The sequence below is a fragment of the Ursus maritimus genome, unplaced genomic scaffold (assembly GCF_017311325.1).
Source record: "Ursus maritimus isolate PB19 unplaced genomic scaffold, ASM1731132v1 scaffold_14, whole genome shotgun sequence".
Lineage (NCBI taxonomy): Eukaryota > Metazoa > Chordata > Mammalia > Carnivora > Ursidae > Ursus > Ursus maritimus.
In genome coordinates this window covers 36,512,139-36,534,852 of record NW_024423786.1, presented here as the reverse complement: position 1 = coordinate 36,534,852, position 22,714 = coordinate 36,512,139, and the positions used below count along the sequence as shown (strand labels likewise).

Below are 22,714 nucleotides of genomic sequence, written 5' to 3'. Positions count from 1 at the left end.
CCATTTCAATATTATAAAATGATTACATGAATAGACTATGTTCAGTCATGAAAAGCCTTGAAACTTCTGTAATCTCCTAGTAGCTATTTCTCAGCCTCTTCACATATAAATGACAATTCAGAAACTTCATTCCTACTCAACAGATGCTTGTTAGCCATTTATCTAAAATATAGAAGTAATATTTGAGTACCTACTCTGTATGTGCCTAGCACTGTTCGTGTGTTATATAGTAAATAAAATGCTGCCCGACAGTGTATGGTAAGCATAACGTTAAGTGTGAACTATCTTCAAATTATATCTTATTCAAACCTAACCATTCTTTTTACCCCATATATGATTTCCCCATTTTACAGAAGAGGACACTGAGGTTCAGAGAAGCTAAATAACCTGTCAGTTCATTTAGTAAGCAAACAGCAGGGGCAGCATTTGAACCCCAGTCTGATTCCAGAGTCTGAACTCCCCTAGACTTCCAGGCTTTTCTCAGAGCTCAGGCTGTGAGGACGACTGTGAGGTATGTCTCCTGTACCACAAAGTGATGGCTCTAGATGATTTATACTCTAGTTCTTTATTCTTTATTATTTATTCAACTCCTGTACCACAAAGTGATGGCTCTAGATGATTTATACTCTAGTTCTTTATTATTTATTCAACTTCAAGTTCTATATTATTCTAGTAAAATGGTGAGTAACCAGGAGTCTAAATGGCACCTATGTGTTACCATTTATGAACTTCTTCTAAAATGTTATTTTGGTAGGTCCTTAAACTAGATTAGTTCATATGAAAGATTAAAAGCCTAATTAAAACAGGGGTGCCAGGTGGCTCAGTCGGTTAAGTGTCTGCCCAAATTTGGCTCAGGTCATGATCCCAGGGTCCTGGGATAGAGCCCCATATTGGGCTTCCTGCTCAGTGGGGAGTGTGCTTGAGATTCTCTTTCTCTCTCCCCCTCTGTCCCGCCCCCACAAGCTCAATCGCTCAAATCTTTAAAAAAAAAAATCTCTGAATTACTGAATACTTGTAAAAAGAAATAGAAGGTCCTTTTTTTTTTTTTTTAAGATTTTATTTATTTATTTGCCCCAGACAGAGAGAGCACAAGCAGGGGGAGGAGCAGGCAGAGGGAGAGCGAGAAGCAGGCTCCCCTGCTGAGCAGGGAGCCCAACACGGGGCTCGATCCCGGGACCCCAGGATCATGACCTGAGCCGAAAGCAGACGCTTAACCAACCAAGTCACCCAGGCACCCCAAAGATCTTTATTCTTTAAATGAAAGGATAAACTACTCTCTCAGTATTTCCAGAGAAAATAATTTAAAAGAATTTATTTAATTTGTAACACTTTACTGTTTTAAGTGTTAAGATTAAAGTTTGTTCTTCAATAGGTTAAAATTCCAGTTTACCTTTGTATACACCTAGAAACCACTTTATTCACATCACTGCACAAAATTAAGCCCAGTCCACATTCAACTCTCCAATTCAGAAGAGTCACTCCTAGTGGCCTGGTCAGTCCTTCACTCTCTTCCCCTTGCCCTGAATCCCAGATGTGCTCAGCATGTCAAAACCCTGTTCCACATAAGTGACCCACTCAACCAGTCAGTCAGTCCATTCCTTGCTATCAGATTAACTGTGTTCCAGACCTTCTGTGTGGCTATGTGACCCAGTCCTGGCTACAAGAGAAGAGAAAGTCTGCTGGGAGGATCTGGGAAATATATCCTGATTCCCAATAAGAGAGGCAAGATAGTGTCAAAACATCCTGAGTCTTGTTAATACCACCCAATGTTCACCTTGCAATAGTACGTCCCACAACTCAGGTCAGCAAATACACTGCATTAAAACGTATACAGACTATATATTCTACTTTTCTTGGGGCCGGCAAAACTTCCAGTGCTAGATGTGGGTGTAACACCAGCATGTAAACTCCATGAGGACATGCACTGTTTCATTCAACCAATATTACTGAAGGCCTACTCCGTGTCAGGCTCTGTCCTGGGCAGCAGGGTAGAGTAATGAACAAATCAGACGAAGGTCCCTGCTCCTAAAACGGAGCTGATATTAATGATTACCTGCTGAATTAATGAACTGTAAATTCAAATCATTAATTACTGAACCAAAACCCTGGTAGAACAAACTATTTTTAAATCGTAAAACTTGTAAGTTTAACTAAAACTAGTGTTCAGATAATTTTATATATTGACCTCTAGACGAAGCAGTTTTTGCTATATGGCCGAATACACACACACACACACACACACACACACACACACACACGTTTCTTTTTTGGATACCAGAGAATATTTACTGCAAAAAGTATTGGCAGGCAATCACACTTATTATAAGCAAACTGGAGGATTTCCGATGTCTCATCAAAAAATATATGTATGCTAACTGAAAGAGAAAGTGCCCCTTCAGTATTAATTTTGCTATACCTCTAAGGAATATGTTTAAAGAGTACACTAAATACAAAGAAGTAGTCAATGAAAATTGAAATCAAAATTCAAAATCTGATTTCTTCTCCCCCCTCTGCCTCCTCCCCTCCACAAAAACTACTGCAAAAGGTATAAAGGGGAAGTTGGAGCTGGGAACAAAATAATGAATATTTTTAATTATTCATGAATTTTGATATCCTTATTCCCTTATTCTCCCTCCAATTACCATGACCAAGAAAAACGAGTCACATGACTGTAATTTGGACATCTGGTAAGGGTGGCCTAAAACTCCCAGACACTTGATCAAATTTACATTACCCTACAAGCGAGTCTGGCAGTGGGATAGGTTAATACTTAAAAGGGATCATCAAGAGACCAGAGATACTAATATAGTTTAACTGTAAGAGCTCAGCTATAGGCAGAATAAACAGAAATCTGAAATAAAGACCTCCACATGTTTTTGAAGTTCTTAGCTCAAGGTTAAGGAACTGACCGCAAACCAAAAAGACCCAGAATTTCAAATCAGGCGTAGAAAGTTACTTAATCGTCTTTACCTCCCAAATGGCTACCCATGTGCTCATCTCATTATAGGCAGCCCCGGGAAAAAGAAGCCCAATGGGAGGGGAAGAGGGAAGGTCTGATAACTACGTTAGAAATCAGAAAGGCAGGTCAATCAGAAAAGATACCAAGTACACATACACATGCCAGGAAAAAAAAACCCTGTATTAGACGGGACCAAAACAAACCTCCATCTGACAGTCCACGCTTTTCTCTCTATATAAATTCCTAGAGGCCTTAGATGTGATATTATATTTGCAAATTCTCTGGTACATGAACCGTTGGAAGGAACATAAAAGCCAATTATATTTTGTTAAAAGCAAACTATTCTCTTGAAGAAAATGAAAAAGAACAGAAGCTGAATACTGAGCAGAACTAAAATTGTTCTATGCAAAGTTCAGCACACTAAATGTCTTGAAAGAGATCACTCAGCAAAACCAGTAGAGGTGCTCAGAAGGGAATTCAGGTCTCTTTGACTTTGTGCTTTGTTTTCGTTGGTTTAGCAAATGCTTCTCTGAACAGCAAACAAGACTCACAGCTGGGGAATGGTAAACAGTGAGCATGGACTAGACGAACCATAAAAAGGAGACCTGACTACAACTCCCCAGACCAGCACCTGCTAGATCAGCTTCCTTATCTGTTAAGCAGGGAATAGACATAGACAGAGGGGTTGTTGTGAAGACAACATGATAATTTACATAAAATATGGCACCACACAAAATAAATTTTAAGGGGTTGACTTAGTCTTCTAAAGGGGAGGAAATCAAGGTTACAAATGATCACCACTGTATCCAAAATAACTAGACAGTCCTGATAAGGAAGCACGCGGCCTCAGGAGCCAGACTGCTGGCTGTGCAGGGCCAGTGTCATCATCTATAAAACGGAGATGTTAACAACTCTACCTACCCCATAAAGTTACTTTTGATTATTCAATCAATTAATGCATATTAAAGTTTCTAGTACAGTAGGCCTCAAAGCATAATGGCTATTATTGCTTTAACAAACCTCTCAGTAGAACGAAGATCCTTACTGTTGCAAGGCTGATTCCCAGCCCTTCAGGACTTGACACACTCTCATTTTTCTTACCAAATACCCTTCTAACCCCTCCTAGCAAAGTTATACAGTAACTTTTCTTTAATTAAAGTACATTTCTTTAATAATTATTTGATGGAATGGAAGGACATTGAGTTTAGGGAACAGTCATAAGGCTAAAAAAGAATCAGTATGATAAACAGCCACCATCAAAAACCTTAGAATCAGCAGGAAAGCACATAAACAAAGCCTTTGTCCCCAAGGGAGTGAAGAGGCTTCTTCCTTTCCCCCAGAGGCCTGGAGAAGAGTGGCAGGCGAGCTGTCATGACTAATGTCTCCAGACCCCTGGGAGGCTGGCTTTTGTCCATCAGTCACCAAACTTTTAATTTCCACTCAGTCTCCACAAAGCCTTCAACCGAAGGTGTCGTCTTAAGGCAGGATGCTTTGGGGGTTTTGCTGCTTTATTTTGCTGTATTAAGCACACAGGTATTTTTAAAAGCTTTATGTCAGACTTTAAAGACTCCTGGACTATACTCACATGTACTGTACAATTAATTCATCAGGATATTTTAAGACTTAAGGCCCTAAAAGAAGCAGATTATCAGTTGTAAATGTCAAGGACCTTTGGATAGGCTCTACCCCTCAAAATCACTACAAGCACCTAACAGCATGATCAGGTAAAAAATGCCTCCCAACTCCTGGGCAATGCTGCTGCCCCCTGGGGCATCCCTGGGAGGCCCCGAGTCCACTGCAAAACTCCGGGCCATCATGTCATGGTCCACAAACCTAAGACGCATGCTGAACATTTAATAACAATGATACAAGGAACAAGGATAAGTTATTTAGAAATAGAATAAATTATTTAGAAAACAAAACAACTCTTCAGTAGTTTTTAAAATAAGTGCTTCCAGGAAAGGAGTAAACCTCTGGTTACTACTGGAAATAGGCTGGGAGACATGTTACATCTGTAAAAATAATTCAGTGCAAAAAGTTAAATAGGCATAAGGGAAAAAAAGAGCCTAAGTTATGCTAATTAGGAAACTAATTAAACTCATACGTAAGATGTAAAACCAAAACTGGCAGAGCAACAGTCCACTCACCTGTTACGTTAGAGCACAGCGGGATGCCTGGCAGCCTGTTGTCTGTTCAGTGCAGAACTTAGCTACAGCCTGTCGTCTGCTTTTGCAGACTGCAATACCCACACATACTCATCTACTCAGTAAACTTCCTCTGAAAACTATAAGTGCTTATGTTAAATACACAGAAATTTTGGGTTAAATCTTTACTCCTTTTAAACAACAACAAAATGATTCCTCCTCCTCCACTTTCCTATTCTTTCTCTAAAAACAATTTTTTCTACCATTAAATTACCATTTAAGTAAACTTAAATACAGTACTACAAAGATTCCAAGTTTTCCAAGATTAGCACTTATCAACTCCACTTTCCAGTGTGTAGTACAGAAATATCTCCATAATTTTCAATTCTTAATAATACTGACTATGCTACACTAATTTTCATATTGTATAAGCAAAAATAGTTTTTACAAAATATAAAACTACTTCCAGTCTTGGATAAAACCATAACTGAAACAGAGACAGGTGACTGAAGTAATCAAAGCAAGCTGACAAGAATTCAAAACTTTCTTTGCAAATTAACACAAGGGAGGCCGGAGGCAACTGAACAGTTACTGATGTCTCTTTAAGAGGCGCAAAATTTCCAGCATCATCTCTGAGAACTGTTCTGATTTATATTCCGAAGTGTGGGATGAGGGGAAGGGCAGAAGAAGGTTGTTATTTTAATTGTTGTGTTTAAACTGTTGAGAAAATAAATGAGCTAGCTGGTTAAAACCTGCACTCAAGAAAAACATCATTATCAAGATAATAACAACTCAAAGCACACGCTCTACATCATTAATGCGTTTTTCTTCAATATTTTCTTACAAGCGGTGAGACTATAAATGCAGTACTATTCTCTACTAAAACATAAAGTATAAAAAAGAACTCAATTCCGTTGTCTAAGCTCACATTAAATGCCTCCAAAATGATCATCTGCAGATAAAAGCAGATAAAACCACAAGCTCACCTGCATGGCGTCTGGACCTTCGTGGCCTCAGCCAGAGAGCAAGGGACAGGACGCTCGGTCAGTCCTCACTGACCAGGACACGAAGAGGCCTCATGTCAAATCTAACTACCCAAAGTCATGAGCTTACATCAAATTCCTCTCAAAACAATGTTTTAGGGGGAAAAAAAAAATCAATAAGCCATTCAAACAGCAGAGTGCTACTCTTACCCGAATCTTTAACAAAATGTCAAATTCAGACTGCCAGTGAGTTAGACTTCCAAGAGGCACCTTAATGAAAAGTCTGGTCAAGAAGGTTTTCCTGACTTTAACAGATACTGTGGTGAGAACTACATGTCGTGGAATTTGGGCCGTGGAAATGGCGGCATCTGTAAAGCGAACGAATAAACCTACTGAACAGGCGTCACTGCTGGGCAGCTGCCCAACCAATCCTGCAACTTCAGACGGACACGGACGGACTGTGGTGAAGTACGAGCAGAAAATAATTTTTCTACTTTACTCAAATGATGAGTGATGAACTTTAACACATAAACATTCTTCCTTTTGCTCATCCCCCCCCCTTAATTAAGTACATCATGCTCACTTCACTCCCATTTTCAAACATTTGCTTATTAGTGCCATCAGGGACTACCCCCCGTGCTACACTTTCACGGACATGAACCCAACTGCCTGGATAATTAAAAAAAACAAAAAACAAAAAACTTTGTTTCACTAAATAATGGAGATTGGTGGATCTAAAAATCGGAACAAACTTTATTAAGTGGCACCTAGTCCAGTGGTCCTCATAGTTTTGTGGTTATCTAACCACCATTCTCACACCTCAACATTTCCACAAGGAACACCTCTCCATTAACCTAGGCTGCTTCTCCAGCACATTCCTCCCCACGCATCCCTGAGGAGGAAGTTGTCCGTTCTATGTCAAACACCACCAATGATACAGTGACAGAAAGCTCCCATGAACACCTTCTGGGGTAATCTATTCCACATCTGAGTTGCTTCACCATAAAGTCTACCCTTAAACTGCCCCAAGTTGCAAAGGCTTCTACCTATAGGTGTTTCCCACTCACAAGTAGTATGCTGCATGGAGACTTTGTTCACACAAGAGCCCGTCACACCCCTGAGAGAACAAACAGTTCTTCCAAAGACAGGTCCTTTAAGTTCCCTCACCATCCTGGTCTTCCTGTGAGACACATTTTAGTTTATCTGTATTCCAAAAGAACACAAAAGAATAAATTAAAGCCTTAAAATGATTCTGATTTCACTTTAAATACCCTGCTACTTATGTGACCAGGCAAAATATTTCAAAGCTAAGTTTGCTCAGTTAATTAGACCTGGATCCTGAGATCATGGTAATCAGGCTTGATGGAACAAAGAACTCTTTCTTTCTCATGCTGTTCCTTCAAAGTCAACCAATCACAGAACCACAGAGATACCTTTCCAAAAAAAAACACAACAGCCAATGGGTACATGAACAGGTGGCTCACCATCATGAATCTTTAGGGAAATGAAAATCAAAACCACAATGAGAGATCACCTCGCACATGTTAGAATGGCTATTACCAAAAAGACAAGAAAGAACAAGTGTTGGTGAGGGTGTGGAGAAAAGGGAACCCTTGTGAACTGTTGGTGGGAATGTAAACTGGTACTGCCACTTTCAAAAGTATGGAAGTTCCTCAAAAATTAAAAATAAAACTACCATATGATCCAGCAACTCCACTTCTAAGTATCTTGACACAAAATCGCTACCTCAAAAGATACTTGAATAGTAAAGTCCACTGCGGCATCATTTACAATAGCCAAGACATGGAAGCAACCTATGTGTCCATCGACGGATCACTGGATAAAGAAAATGTGGTTATTCATCTACAACAGAATATTCTTCAGCCATAAAAAGGAAGGAAATCCTGCCATTTGCAACATGGATGGACCTTAAGAACAGTGTGCTAAAGGATGTAAGAGAAAGACAAATGCTGTATGATCTCACTGATATGTGGAATCTAAAAAAATCAAACTCATAGATTCAGATAGATTGGTGGTTGTCAGAGATGGGGAGGCAAGGCGGGGGGGGGGTGTAAATGGGTAAAGGTGGTCAAAAGGTACAAACTCCCAGTTACAGGATAAATAAATCCTGGGGATGTAATTTACAGCATGGTAACTATAGCTAACAACACTGTACTGTATACTTGAAAGCTGCGAAGAGAGTAGATCTTAAAAGTTATCATCATAAGAAACAAAAATGTGTAAATATGTGAGGTGATAGACATTAATTAAACTTACTGCAGTCATCATTTTGCAATATAAACACATATCAAATCACTACGCTGTACACCTTGGACTAATACAATGTTATATGCCAATTATATCTCAATAAAACTGGGGGGGGATTTTGATGTTGATACCTACAGTTACCCTTAAAGTCAGGGTCTTGGTTATTTTCTCTCTCTAGTCCCAGTTCCAGATAGATACTCAATAAATGTCTGGAAGGAAGAGAAAAAGGGATGAGAACTTAACTCTAAAGCTGAGAGATTTGTTTCTGTGAGAAAGGAAAATCTAGGCAGGTCAAGATAATGCAGAGTGCAGAGTAACTAACAGTTACAAGCAAACAGGCTGGTGGCCTATGTAGAAACTGAGAACAAATACTGGGGAAATTAAGTTTCAAGGACGAAATCTAGCCACTGGTATTCAGGAGTTCAAGGCACTGACTTAATCATTATATAATTGGGGGAAACAGCAAGGATCTAGTTATTGGAAACCTTATTACCAAGGTCAAAAAGACTCAACAGTAAGACTGACCTTGAGGTTGCTCTAGTGACTTCTTGCCACGTTTAAGCAATTCATGTCTATATCTCCTTTGGGGTGAAGATTAGTCCCAGAGTCTGGGAAGAAGCTGGCTCTCTTGGCAGGAACTCAGTAAGCCTATGAGGTTATAACTGTGGAAGTGGAGAGCTGGGTGGAAACAAAGGCCACAGAAGGAAAAGGAGCCAATTCTCAGGTGGTCTAACTTGGGTGCAGCTTGGTTTGTGATTTTTAAATTTTCAGATTCCCAAGTCTGAGCACTGCCTTTCCAGAAAAAAAAAAAAAAAAATTACCACGGGGCGCCTGGGCGGCTCAGTCGTTAAGCACTCCCCTTTGGCTCAGGGCGTGATCCTGGGGTCCTAGGATCGAGCCCCGCATTGGGCTCCCTGTCTGCTGGGAGCCTGCTTCTTCCTCTCCCACTCCCCCTGCTTGTGTTCCCTCTCTCGCTGGCTGTCTCTATCAAATAATAAATAAAATCTTTTAAAAAAAAAATTACCAATCATTTTGCAAAAGCAGAGTATCTTTCCGGAGAAACTAAGAGAAATCATAGGTAGATCTACATACCCGAAAACATAAAGGGAAAAGTGACTAAATACACACTCCTGTGCCAAACTGAATTCTCCTTCTGGGAAGTGACCACCGCACCCTGCAGGAGCTTCTAGAGGAGCCCTCCAGCCCAGCTGCATCTCAGGGCCGGGCTTTTCCTCGTCTCTGTGACTTGACGCCCTGCTTGGTCGCAGGAAGCATACAGTCTGTGGTCTGCACAATGAAATTAATGGGGATAGTTCTGTCATCTACTCAGACAGAATTTGAGTCTCAACTCTCGATACTTCTCATAATCATCCTTTAATTTAAAGGAGTGCCAAGAAACTAAAATAATTATTGAAAAGCATCTCAAACTCTGAAAATCTGATGCCATCTCTTACCAGTTTAAAAAAATACAGAATGTACAAAATATCACATAAATAAAGAGACGAAAAAATTATTTTCTAAACAAAAGCCTTAACATTTATAAACTCCAACTAAAAACCCGTAAGAATCTGCAGTTTTTGAACTTCAATCCACATGCTAAATACACATGGTTAATTATAGCTATCTTTGGCAGTATTTTTTTTTTTTTAAGTTTTTATTTAAGTAATCTCTACACCCAGCCTGGGCTCACAACCCTTAGATCAAGAGTCATGCTCTACGAACTGAGCCAGCCAGGCACTCCGCTTTGGCAGTACCTTTTATTTGTGGCATAGCTGTTACATCTGATGCATTACATAACACAAAAAAGTCCATTTTAAAACAAATTACTTTAAAATCTGACCTATTACATATGTGACACAGGCTGGCTGTTCTGCTGCACTATTTAAACACCTGCTACATTCACAGCAGTTACCTACAAAACACAAGATCTTTATGTGCTGGCACTAAATTTCTACACCTCCAAGGGCTAATTCTAGGCTGATCAATTAGTACACAAACCTTCTCCACGTGGCCTCGTCTCCTCCGTTCACTTAGCTCTGACCATTCTGAGCATCTGCTACATGTATATCCTTTTATTCAAGGTATATCTACTTACAACAAGCTACAAAGGTATTGTGACATTAGATTAGTGTTTAAAACAGATACAATGACAGCCAAAAAAAGAAAAAAAAACCATCCCATTTGGGAAGAATTGTGAAAATGGTGTTAACAACTAAGATACAAAAAGTGAAAAAAGTAATAATAGTAAAAGCACAATCGAATTTACATCAACTTTGTAACTTTTCTTATTTGTAGTTAAGATCAAGGAAAGAACAGAAAACCATTTCATAACAATAAAACAGTGTAAGAGACAGCAGCATCATAAATCAAAGCTGTAAAAAAAAGAAGCAATTACTCTATGCTCATTACAAAATACTATGCTGGAAAAAAATACAGTCGAGATTGTAATTTGCTCAATAATTCACCATACAGTCTTTGCCTACAAACGAAGCCAAGAAGAACACTCTTAAGCAGAGTTTCCAACAGAAGGGTTTGTTCAGAAGACATTAATGCAGAGAGAGGAAAAAACCCCTCAATTTGCTAATTAGTTGAAACTGTTTGCCAATTCAACTGGGAAATGGTGCATTAGAAAAAATACCTACCACAAACAACTTGTTAAAATAGTCACTGCATTTGTAACTGAAGAGATCACACACAACTATACCACTGGATAACAAAATAGAAGAGAAAGAGATGTTTCTTTTAATAAAAATAACCCAGCTAATAAATGATGAGAGAATCTCTAATAAAATCAATTAATGGATCTAAGTGTTGGCCATCAATAACAGCTCACATCAAAAACAAAACAAAAGACCACCCGAGGGGCACGTGGGTGGCTAAGGAGCTTAAGCGTCTGACTTCAGTTCAGGTCATGGTCTCGGGGGTCCTGGGGTCCTGGGGTCCTGGGATTGAGCCCTGCGTCTGGCTCTGTGCTCAGCTCTCCCTCATCCTCTGTCCCTCTACCTGCTCATGTTTGCTCTCTCAAATAAATAAAATCTTAAAAAAAAAAAAAAGAGGGAGAGAGAGAGAAAAAGACAACCTTAAACACCATGTGTCCCCTGATGGAAGAATACAACACCAACTATGAAAAAGTCTTGGGGGAAAAAAAAATCAAACCAGAATGGGATGGAACTTCTGGATCCACTAGAGAAGTCAGAGGAACAGGATAAACATCACCATGGTGACCTCAACTTTTACTTCATACCATACATAAAAACTCAAAATGAATCATAAACCTAAATGTAAGAGCTAACATTACAAAAAAAAAAAGAACTAAAATTATAAAACACCTAGGAAAAAATAGGAGAAAGTCTTTTTGACCTGGGGATTGGCAAAGATTTTTTTAGATATGACGCCCAAAAAGGCACAAACACTAAACAAAAATTCAGTAAACTGGGATCGTATCAAAGTTTAAGCTTTTTTGCTCTTCAAAGATTCTATTAAGAAAAGAAAAGACAAGTCACAAACTGGGGGGAAAAATCTACAAAACATTTATCGCGTAAAGGATTTGTATATAAAAACTCTTACAGGGCGCCAGGGTGACTCAGTCGGTTAAGTCTCCGGTTAAGCCTCCAACTCTTGGTTTTGGCTCAGGTCATGATCTCAGGGTCGCATTGTGTCTGGGCTCCCTGCTTAGCAGGGAGTAGGCTTCCCCTCTCTTTCTCTCCTCTACCCCTCCCCCACTCTCGTTTTTCTCTCACTCTCTCTAAATAAATAAATCTTTAAAAAAAAAAAGAAAAGCCCATCAAACTCTTACAACTCAATAAACAATCCAATTTTTTTTCTAAATAGGCAAAAGATGTGAATAAACACTTAAACAGGATGTAAGAATGGCAAATAATCACATGAAAAGATACTTTGTTAGTCATTAAGAAAAACAAATCAAGGGCGCCTGGGTGGCTCAGTTGTTAGGCGTCTGCCTTCCGCTCAGGGCATGATCCCAGGGTCCTGGGATCCAGCCCCGCATCAGGCTCACTGCTCTGCTGGGAGCCTGCTTCTTCCTCTCCCACACCCCCTGCTGTGTTCCCTCTCTCGCTGGCTGTGTCTCTCTGTGTCAAATAAATAAATAAAATCTTTAAAAAAAAAAAAAGCAAATCAAAACCTCAAGGAAATATCATTACATACCAACAAAAATGGGTAAAGTCAAAGACTAGCAACAGCCAAATGTTCACAAGAGACTGCAGCTCTCACACAACGCCGGTGAAAATGGGTAATGGGACAGCCGCTCTGAAAACAGTCCAGCAGTTCCTTAAGAAGAACTTCTTAAGAGCTGTATGTTTACATACAGTTACATACAACCCAGTAATTTCACTCTTGGGTATCTACCAAAGGGGGATGAAAACATATCCATACAAAGACGTTTACACAAGTGTTCACAGCTATGAACAGGAAACAACCCAAATGTTCATCAACTAGTAAATGGATAAACAAAAAATGGTGTATCTACACAACGGAATAATTCTCAGCAATAAAAATGAATGAACTACTGATACATGCAATAACAGGGATAAACTTCAAAACACATCATATGAAATGAAATATGCCAGACAGACAAGACTACATACCGAATGATTCTATTTACATCAAACTTGTAGAAAAGGCAAAACTGTAGAGAAAAAAGCTTACAGGGGCGCCTGGCTGGCTCAGTCAGCAGACCATGCAATTCTTGATCTCGGGGTTGTGAGTTTGAGCCCCAAGTAGGTGGAGAGATTACTTAAAAAAATAAAATCTTAAAAAAAAAAAAATCTGTGGTTGCCTGACGCTAGAGCAGAGGAAGGACTTATTGGTAACTGGTCACGAGATCATTTTGGGGGTGGGGTGATGGAAGTGTTCTAAAACTAAATTCTGGTGACAGTTGCATGATTGTATCAATTTACTAAAACTCAGTAATATCAACATGGGGAGAGGCGTTATATTACCACCTAAACAGGTGCATATAAAAATCAAGGGTCCAGAAACCTCAATTTTTCTTAAATCCTCAGGTCATCCTGAGCAGAAGAATCTCTCACATTCAAACATCTTGAATCCAACAGAAAGTGGCTGGCGGCTCACACTCCATGTGCTCTGGCCACTGAGCAGCTCCTCATTTCCAACACAGGAACCACATCACTGCTCCAGTGAAGGAAGGAAATGAGTGTAGAACAGAAGATCATTACCTGTTTTAAACTTTGTTTTCTGTGTCACTGCCCAGTTTATTCTTTGAAAGGTTCAAATATTACTTGCACTATGTACTGTGCTATTTCTGAATTATAACAAAAGCAAGAGTATTACTATTTCAAATTAACTCCACATTCAGTAGTTGTGAGGTATTTTCCCCAGTTTAATTTGCAGAGAGTAAGTGCTCATTTAAGCACCTGCTAAAATGGCCTGCACCCAATAACTGGGGCAAAACCTGGATGCCTGTCCTAAGGGCCCTAAGCCCCACAGTACAAGACCACTGAGCCGCCGAGAACCCGACAGCCACCGGACTCAAGAGCCCACAAACTCTTCACTTAGTCAGCACCAGCTTGCTAAACCTGGAGCAGGAATTTTCAAAAAGAGCCTCCTCTCTTCCCCAAGATATACAGTATTAAGTACACAAACAACAGGAAAATAAAATCATTCAAGTGTAATTTAATCAGGATTATTACTTATAGATAGATTTCCAGTGGCTGGATGTGTGTGTGTGTGTATGTGTGTGTGTTCATATTGGGTTTTTTTTTTGGGGGGGGGGCTCTTAGCCCAAAATATTTTACAAAAATATGATATTACATTTTCATTCCAGAAACAGAGCTATTCTTTTTATATCATAATTTCAAAAGAAAAAAACCACTTATAGGTTCTGCATAACAGCCAATACAACAAATCAAACTGTAATATTCACATAGAAAAGACCTTAAAATAGAGATAATGCCAACAGGATATTTAATAATATTTTTTAAATTTACTGATTTTTTTACATGCAATAAAGGGTATTGTGGTTTAAAAAATCATAATTTTGGAGATAAATACTGAATTATTTATGAAGTGGTGTAATACTCAAGATGTGCTGAAAAATGATGTAGTAAGGGAGACAAAATTGTGCCTACCTGTCAGAAAGGAAAGTGTATACAAAATAAGCCAGCCACGCGGTGATAACTATGGAAACCAGGTAATGGGATTTTCTGTTTCTGTGTATGTTTAAACATTGCCATGATAAAAAGTAAACCATGAAATAAAACTATAGTGATAAATCAGCCTTCTCGAGGGGTTACAACGAAGCAGCAGCAGCGTCACCATTAACTGTCTGGACCCCAGAAACGAACAGAGTGCATGGTAAGTGACATCATGATATTCATGGTGCTAGTGCGTGACTGGAGAGCGTGCTGCGTTCTGAGCAGCAAGAGAGTGGACTCTCGCGACGAATATCCAAAATTACATTGCACTACATCCAAAACACAGTCTGTATTTGAGAGACCTTTCTGGAAAAATCAATGACATTTAACAAGTACGTGCTGACTAAAAGATCATCACTGTTACCCGGATATTTCCAATTTCTGATAATCCTTTTATTGAAACACCTATTTATTCCTTCAACAATGAATGTTGAAGCTAGAACAGTAAGAGAAAAAAAATGGTCTATCACTGGAAATCCATCTTTTGAAGTTATAATGTGGCATTTTAACTGAAAAAGAAGCACTATCACCAACTGCTAGGTCACACTTAGGTAATGAAACAGAAATTACGGTTCCTCCTGTTTTATGCTCTCATAGCTTTTAATGACTTAGGTTGTTTTATCTTGATTTTCCTTTTTAATTATGGTAGATAATCATGTGGCAGATTCCCGAAATTTTGAGACAAACTTCTTTGTCACTCATGTACAAAAAAGAAATGCTGGCTCTTAAGTCCCTCAAGCTTTCAGTAGCATGATCGCTCACTTGTACCACCTGGGACACCAACTTGATCCAGCCAATACACCCATCTGCTAAGCAAAAGCAATCCATCCCTGGTACCGAAATGGGTCAAAGGGAGGGACGAAAGGGGCTGCAACTGTTTCAGTTTTGAAGTCTCCTTGACAGCAAGGTACTCACAAGCACAAAGGTGCTCATCTTTTGCGGAGGCAAGGGACAGTTAAGTCAGATGCGCTGTGACTGAATAAAATGCAATCGTGGTACAGAGTAATATTTTTTTTCTTTCGATGCAAATTCAGATTTTTTGTGTTCCTGAAAAGTCAGAGTTTTTGTGTTTCTAAATTCTCGGGAGTAGGGTTGAATGTAGTCAGGTCACTTTTCTTATCAACCAGAAAAAACTTACTGCATATGATCCCATACTGTGAGGGCCTGAATGCCACTTGAGAAAACCTTGCAGCGACATAAGACGACAAATGATGACTACTAAATACTCCGGAGAGACTACCCATGATGGGAGTTAAGCACAGGGAGGCCTCAGTTTAAAAGCCAGGTCCAGGAGCGCCTGGGTGGCACAGCGGTTAAGTGTCTGCCTTCGGCTCAGGGCGTGATCCCGGCGTTGTGGGATCGAGCCCCACGTCAGGTTCCTCCGCTATGAGCCTGCTTCTTCCTCTCCCACTCCCCCTGCTTGTGTTCCCTCTCTCACTGGCTGTCTCTATCTCTGTCAAATTAATTAATTAAAAAAAAAAAAAGCCAGGTCCAGAATGAAGATGTAATTTTGCAAAAATAGGGAAGATGAAGACAGTTCCAGGCAAAGGATAAGAGCAAAGGCACAGGGATGGGAAAAATGCCGTGTATTAGTAAGCCTAGTTCTCAGGTGCGTATAACCCGGAAGGCATTCTCAAACACACCGTATCTCATTTCATCCTCAGAGCCACTCTGCACGAAAAGCTGGCATTCACATACACAGCATACACAGCGACAAGACCAGTTTGGTTTGGGTTGAGGGCTTCAGGACAAGTAACAAGACAAGACCGGGAAGTCAGACTGGGGCTAGCCAAGAGGTATCACTTACCAAGGGTCTGGACTTCAACCTGAAGGAAGTATGGGCACACTCAGGGTCTGTGGGTGGAGTGTAGGTAGAGAGATGGGCAGTGATGTTCAGGACGGACAGGAGCCTGGAAGCTAGTTCAGGGGATGCTTCCTTAGTAATCTAAAAAGACCAGAAATGCCAGAAGAGGAAGTGATGCGAAAGAAATACTTTATAGAACATATCTGCAATTCACAAAGGACTTTTGCTTAAATGATCTCGTTTTACCCTGAGAACAATTTGTAAGGCAGAACATGTGTCATTTCACTGTAAGAACTGCAGCTCAGGTCATTTCCTTTCATGACTGCTCGTCACTCCGTTCCTGTGACATCAGACTGTAAGCTCGCTGAGGGAGCATGCAGGGACCATGTTGATTTGTGTTTGCCCCAGGAGCCCTGCCTCCGGGAGACACTCACTACATATGTGACAGACAAGCCAGCAAACACAGAGCGCATTTCCTCTTCCACTCACCTTTCAATGATGCCAAGATGCTTTTTCAACCAAAAATATTTTTTATTTTGCTTTGCTTTGTGTTAAACGATTGTTCTGACAATGAAAAGGCCTTCACAATTACAATAATTCTTTTTGGCACTTAGACTCCCACTTGAGGGAAAAAGAAGAAATGCACAAAAGGGAACAGCAGCTTCTCTGCCACCTTCCCGGTAGTATCAGAAATTCACTCCAAGCGATCTATTAGCAGGGATGCGAAAAAGATGAACGCTTGGTAGTTATTTTTTCAAAAATGTTGTTTTCTTGCAAAATGAACTGGATACTGACAGTATCCAGATACGTACAGTGCAGAGGTAAGAAACTCCGGCCTAGGACACTTATGCCAAAAAGCAGGAAAATCCTCCAGAGAAGAACGGAGGCGGGTCAAAGCACAAAGAAGTGAGCCTGGCAGGGTTCCTACTGGCCAATCTAGGATAATCTACATCAATATAACTAATGAGAATAACAAAATTATAGCTCATTGAATAAAATAGAAAAAATGAGTCCACACTGACACAAATTTATAATAAATAAACTGAAAGCCTGATGAGGAATGGGACAGGTTCTAAGTACCTACCCACAAAATACTAATTAATTACAAAATACTCATTAATTACAAATAAGATATAATGAGACATGCACCATTTCTGTGATATTCCTGCCAAAGATTCATAACCTGAGTTTACTCTTGAGCAAACAGCCAACAAACCCAAACTGAGGGACACTCTACAATATAACAGGCCTATATTTCCAAACATAATAACAGGCCTAATTTCTAAACACATCAAGAACACCGAGACCATGAAAATCCAAAGAAAGGCTAAGGAAGACTCGGCAATTCAATGCAAAGCATGATTCCTAACTGGTTCCTTCTGCTCCTACCAGAAGAGGAGCAGGGAAAAATAGGGTGGTGAGGGCTGGAGACGGGAGGCTTCACTGGGGCAACTGGTCAAACCTGACTGCCGTCTGAGGAGTATTTGATGGTTACACCATACTCACTATACAGGAGGATGTCCGTACTGCAGGACACACATACCAGGGAATCCCACGAGATGGAGTATCAGATGGGCAACCTACTGCCAAAGGCTGGAGGGGCAGGTGACAGTTCTCTCCTATACTTAAAACTTTGCTCTGTTTTTTCACGGTTTCAAAATTTTTTAAATCTTTTAAAAATAATTAGTATCTCTCCAGAGTGAAAGTAATCATCTTCATACATACATATATATTTCTTTCCAACACAGTGTTCTCTTTGTAGGAAGAGTAGGAAAGGAGTCTCGCACTGGAGTGCTAGGGAAGTACTGTGAAATAACATTGCAAAACAAAACACGGAAACAAAAACCAGGCTTTACGTGTAGGAACCCGGACTTCAAACTCCAGTTCATCACACACAAATTCATGACCCTGGAAGACTTTTCATCCTTCTGGGTCTTCATATCCCAATCTATAAAGTGGGAATGCCACTTTTTGTACAGAGTGGCTCTGAGGATGAAATGAGACGGTGTGTTTGAGAATGGCTGCCAGGTTATACGCACCTGAGAAGTAGGCTTACTAATACCAAACAGCTTTTCTGGCTAAAGGGATACGAAAGATCCCTTTATTCTAATACCCTTGCTTTCCGGATGAGCAAATGAGACCCTGTACTCCTGCAAGGCAGAGGCGAGCTGCTTCCCATCCCAGAGAAGCCAGCGTTGGTCTGCAGCTCCGAGCACTGGCACACACGCTCATCTCACCCTGACGGAACTCTGACGCAAACGTTATCATAACTGAACAGGTGAGGAAACCAAGGCTCAAGCAAGATTAACAAACTTACTCAGAATTCAGGTCTTTCGGACTCCAAAATTCATGATATTTCCCACTAAATGCCATCTTTGTTATTTCCAAACATGATTAAAAAAGACACCACATGCATATGTTTAAAAAGCTTTTCTGTACCCTATGCACTCAAACTATGAATCCCTTACTCCCACGGTTCCCAAACTGTTATCCCTGTAAAACAGAAACTATTTAAGCCCTAAGTCTTTGTCCATCAACATTCTCAGCGATTTACAATAATCTTACTCACTCTCCCATCCCAGACTTGTTTAGGATAGGAGAATCAGCAACAGTGCTAAATAAGGTAAATTTCTTAAAATGTCTTCCTACCTTCCTACCTAGTTACTCTTATTCCCACTTTTTAAAAGTTTATTTATTTACTTTTTTTTGTAATCTCTACAACCCAACGTGAGGCTTGAACTTACAACCCAGAGATCAAGAGTCTCATGCTCTTCCAATTGAGCCAGCCAGGTGCCCCCTATTCCCACTGTTTAGAGCAAGGCTCTTAATCTAGAGTCCTAGGCTCCACGAAGAGAACTCAGGGGTCCATGAATTTGAATGAGAGGAAGTTATTTTCTGTTTCCATTAACCTCAAACTGAAATTGAAGATGGCCTTCAAAACTAATGTAGGCAACCAATCACAGCAACATTACCAGTAACTGTAATTCTGTCACCACAGAAAGAAGAGATATTTTCATATCACATTACAGATGTTGCAGATATATGTAACTAATTTCCTTTGTAATCCTATGGATGGAATTTAAAACCATTCATCTGAGAACAGGTCTACTGGCTTTATTAACTTACCAAAGGGGTACATGAATACCAAAAAGCTTAAGAACCCCTGGTTTTGAACAACAAAGTTGTTAATCTGCTGAGAATTTGAGAGAACGTGGGGGCGGGGGGGGGAGCTTGATGCCAGATAATATAATCCTTTACTCTATGAATAAATTTGGCTTTTAAACACATGAGCATTTCATCCAACAAATATTTTCTGGTTCCTAGACTGTGCTCTACTGTGTAGCAGCCACAAAGATGAAACATTATCCCTTTGCCTCAAACTAGTGGAAAAGAAGACAAAAGCAAGTAACAAGGTAGAATAACATAAATACTAAAAGAGAAGGACAACAGAAACCTTTAAAACTCAAACAATGGATTCTCTCCTTCTCACCAAACAAACAAACAAGGCGCATCTGGGAAGGGGAGAAGGATCAGAAAACTGTTCTAGTTCCCAGTTGCTCCTACAGCCTGGAGCACAGGGGGGAAGGCAAAGGGAGACAGGTACCAAGAGGGAGCAGCTGGGCAGTGACTGCACACTGTGGCTGCCAGGGGAAAATGGCTCATGGGTCCTGATTCAGCCCTCCGTCAAGCTGGTAGGCCCTTTCTATTCCTGAAATGCTTTTGGGAAAGGAAATTATATACGAAATTTGCTTAATTTTCTTTACATCAAGTAAATGCACAAGGGGGCAAGTGGAGCCATGTTTCAAAGTCAGATGACATTCACTTAATTTGTACAACCAAAACATAGTATGTCTATCCAATGACGTTTTATTTATGGCATAGTATTTGCTTTAGAGTAGCTGACTCTGGAAGTGGCCAAAGGGCCTCTCTCTGTATAAGCAGAACCTAACTCACAAAACAAGATGTTTAAATAACGTAATTTGTTCAAAGCTTCCCTCACTGAATTTTAATCCCGTAATATCTGCTATACCCTACCAACAAAAGGACACCAGGTAAAAGACAGAACCATCCTAGGCAAAGATCATTAACCTTGTAACATCTCATATCTTTATCTTTAGAATTGTTTCCCAGTATTTACCAACACAATTAGAAACCAACATGTTTACAATGTTTGCTTGACCATTCTCACAACCTACCTCCGACCACTACCGACCACAAACCCTCCCCTGTTCCTGGCACTACCCCAGGGATGGCCAAGCCGCTACAAAGCTCAGTCTTGCCTTGCCCTGAAGGATTTTACAATTAGGGACAGAGCCACTGGGGGAGTTTTTGAAAGGCAAGGCATTAGGAAACTAGCTGCACAGAGAAAAGAGAGTTAACTGAGAGTCAAGATAGCCGCAAACATCAAAATCAAAGCCGGAGCTTCATCTTGGAGGATGGAAAGAACCTTGGAAAGCCAAAAGAGAGTGGAAGACATTCCACTCTCCAGAGCAAGCAGCATGCGAAAGCTAGCAAGGCAGGCCTGAGGCTGGCATCAGCTGTGTGGGGGATGGCGGCTGGGGTGGTATACGCTTGCCTGGAAGGGGGCAGGAGAGCTCAGTCTCTCTGTTTACAGAACAATAAGGCCGCACAGGAGAGTGTAAGTAACATGCAAAAGTTCTATACGCCACAAAAGGCACTGGCTAGAAAGGCCTGGGGAGTACTACATTTTAAAGTTGACCTGTCACCTGCCAGACACACAAGTACAGGACAGTGAGGACCAGAGGCAGACCAGCAGAAAGGTGCTGACCAGTCCAGAGATGAGCTCTGGCGCAGACGAGCAGCCATCAGAGCAGCAAGGAGAGACTACGCCTGAGAGACATTTCAAAGGAGGAAGTAAGAGAAAAATCAAAGATGATTCCAAATGTTATCATGTCAAAGGCCAGACGGCAAGAAGAACTGAGACCTGGGAGTGGGGCACGTTCTACCGGGACGCTACCCGAGATGAAGAGTCCCAGGAGCAGCTGCAAGGCAGGCCGCCGGCAGAAGATGGGGCCCGTGGGGTCCACGGCTGCGGGGTCCATGGCTGCGCGGTAGGTGAGAAGTCCGTCACACTGTGCCAGTGGCTGTGGATCAGAAATTCAGGGAGGAGGGAACTGTAAGGGGGGAAGGAATGAACACCTTCTGTCAGCCATGAGACCACTCACTTTGTGTGCCTTACACAGACAAGAAATCCCGAGGTAAGAAACAAGAAGGCTTCCTCTCACAAAGAGTGAACCACCAACAAAGCCGAGTAGGGAAGGAAGTTCGAGGAAGACTCAGAAAAGGGTGCTGGGTCTGGCCAGCGTGAAGAGCACTGGCAGCCGCTGGACAGCTCGGCTGGGCAGCAGAAGCAGGCGCTGTGGTGTGGGTGGCTGAGGACAGAATGGCTAAATACAAATGAATGCAACACATGGAAGTGAGTGTGTATTTGGATACCTGGGCAGTAAATGAACAAGATTTAACAGCCGCTTAAAGAGGACAGCAACACTGTGCAGTTCTCGCAATCCTTTATCTTAGTAATTAGGAAAACACTGACCAATAAACCCAAAGGTCAAGAATTAGGGCCCATCCTCCATATTATTCAAGGTGCTCGAACTGAAGGAAAGTGACAGGCACATTTTTGTTTTTGCAAGGTCAATTTCAATTCAGCTATCAATAAAATAAATTAAAATATACTGATTAGAGCATATTTCACCTGCTTTACAGCTGAAAAGCTACCATCTCTCAAAACCGAGTACTAAAGAGACTAATAACAAAAATACAGAGATTGTTATGCATTAAGAAATTAAATATGTTATACTATCATCCCCAAATCCTAAATCATGTTTTTATGAATAAAACATCTAAAAGACTAATCAAAATCATCTAGAAACTTCCTGGGAGCCTGTTTGGCTCAGCTGGTGGACTGGGTGACTCTTGATCTCAAGGTTGTGAGTTTAAGCCCCACGCTGGGTGTAGAGATGACTTTAAAGTAAAATCTTTAAAAAAAACATCATCTAGAAGCTTGCTATAGGATTTGATTATAATGTTGGTAAAAATGCTGGTTCAATGGAAAATATTCTTCCATCTGATCTCGGTGTGGAGCCTTAAATGGAGATAGTCTGACCCATTCACAAAACATGCCTAGTTACAACTTATGCTTTAGTTTGTACTCAAAATAATAAAAGTATTCATTCCTCAATCCTTCACCTAAAGAATAAACTCTTCTAACAGAGGGGCCATGAGTAACATAAACCCAGAATGGGCACAATACGGCATCATGGGTACAATCTTAGTGGCATACATGACTGAGTGGCTCAAAGCTGACCCAAGGCAAGCATTCTGCTAAATTCATCTTTCTATCCTCCACTGTTTCAAACTTT

At 40.6% G+C, this 22,714-nt stretch overlaps 1 protein-coding gene across 6 annotated transcripts in view; it reads right to left on the bottom strand.

Moving 5' to 3' along the window:
- SFMBT1 (Scm like with four mbt domains 1) overlaps positions 1-22,714 on the bottom strand; it is a 121,821-nt gene that overhangs the window by 66,867 nt on the left and 32,240 nt on the right. For 4 of the 6 annotated variants that reach the window (XM_040628691.1, XM_040628693.1, XM_040628689.1 and 1 more), the window contains exon 3: positions 16,335-16,472. The exons of the other annotated variants lie outside the window; for them this stretch is intronic. The gene's annotated coding sequence lies outside the window, so the exon portion shown is untranslated. The remainder of the gene's footprint in view (positions 1-16,334; positions 16,473-22,714) is intronic. 6 annotated transcript variants of the gene reach the window in all.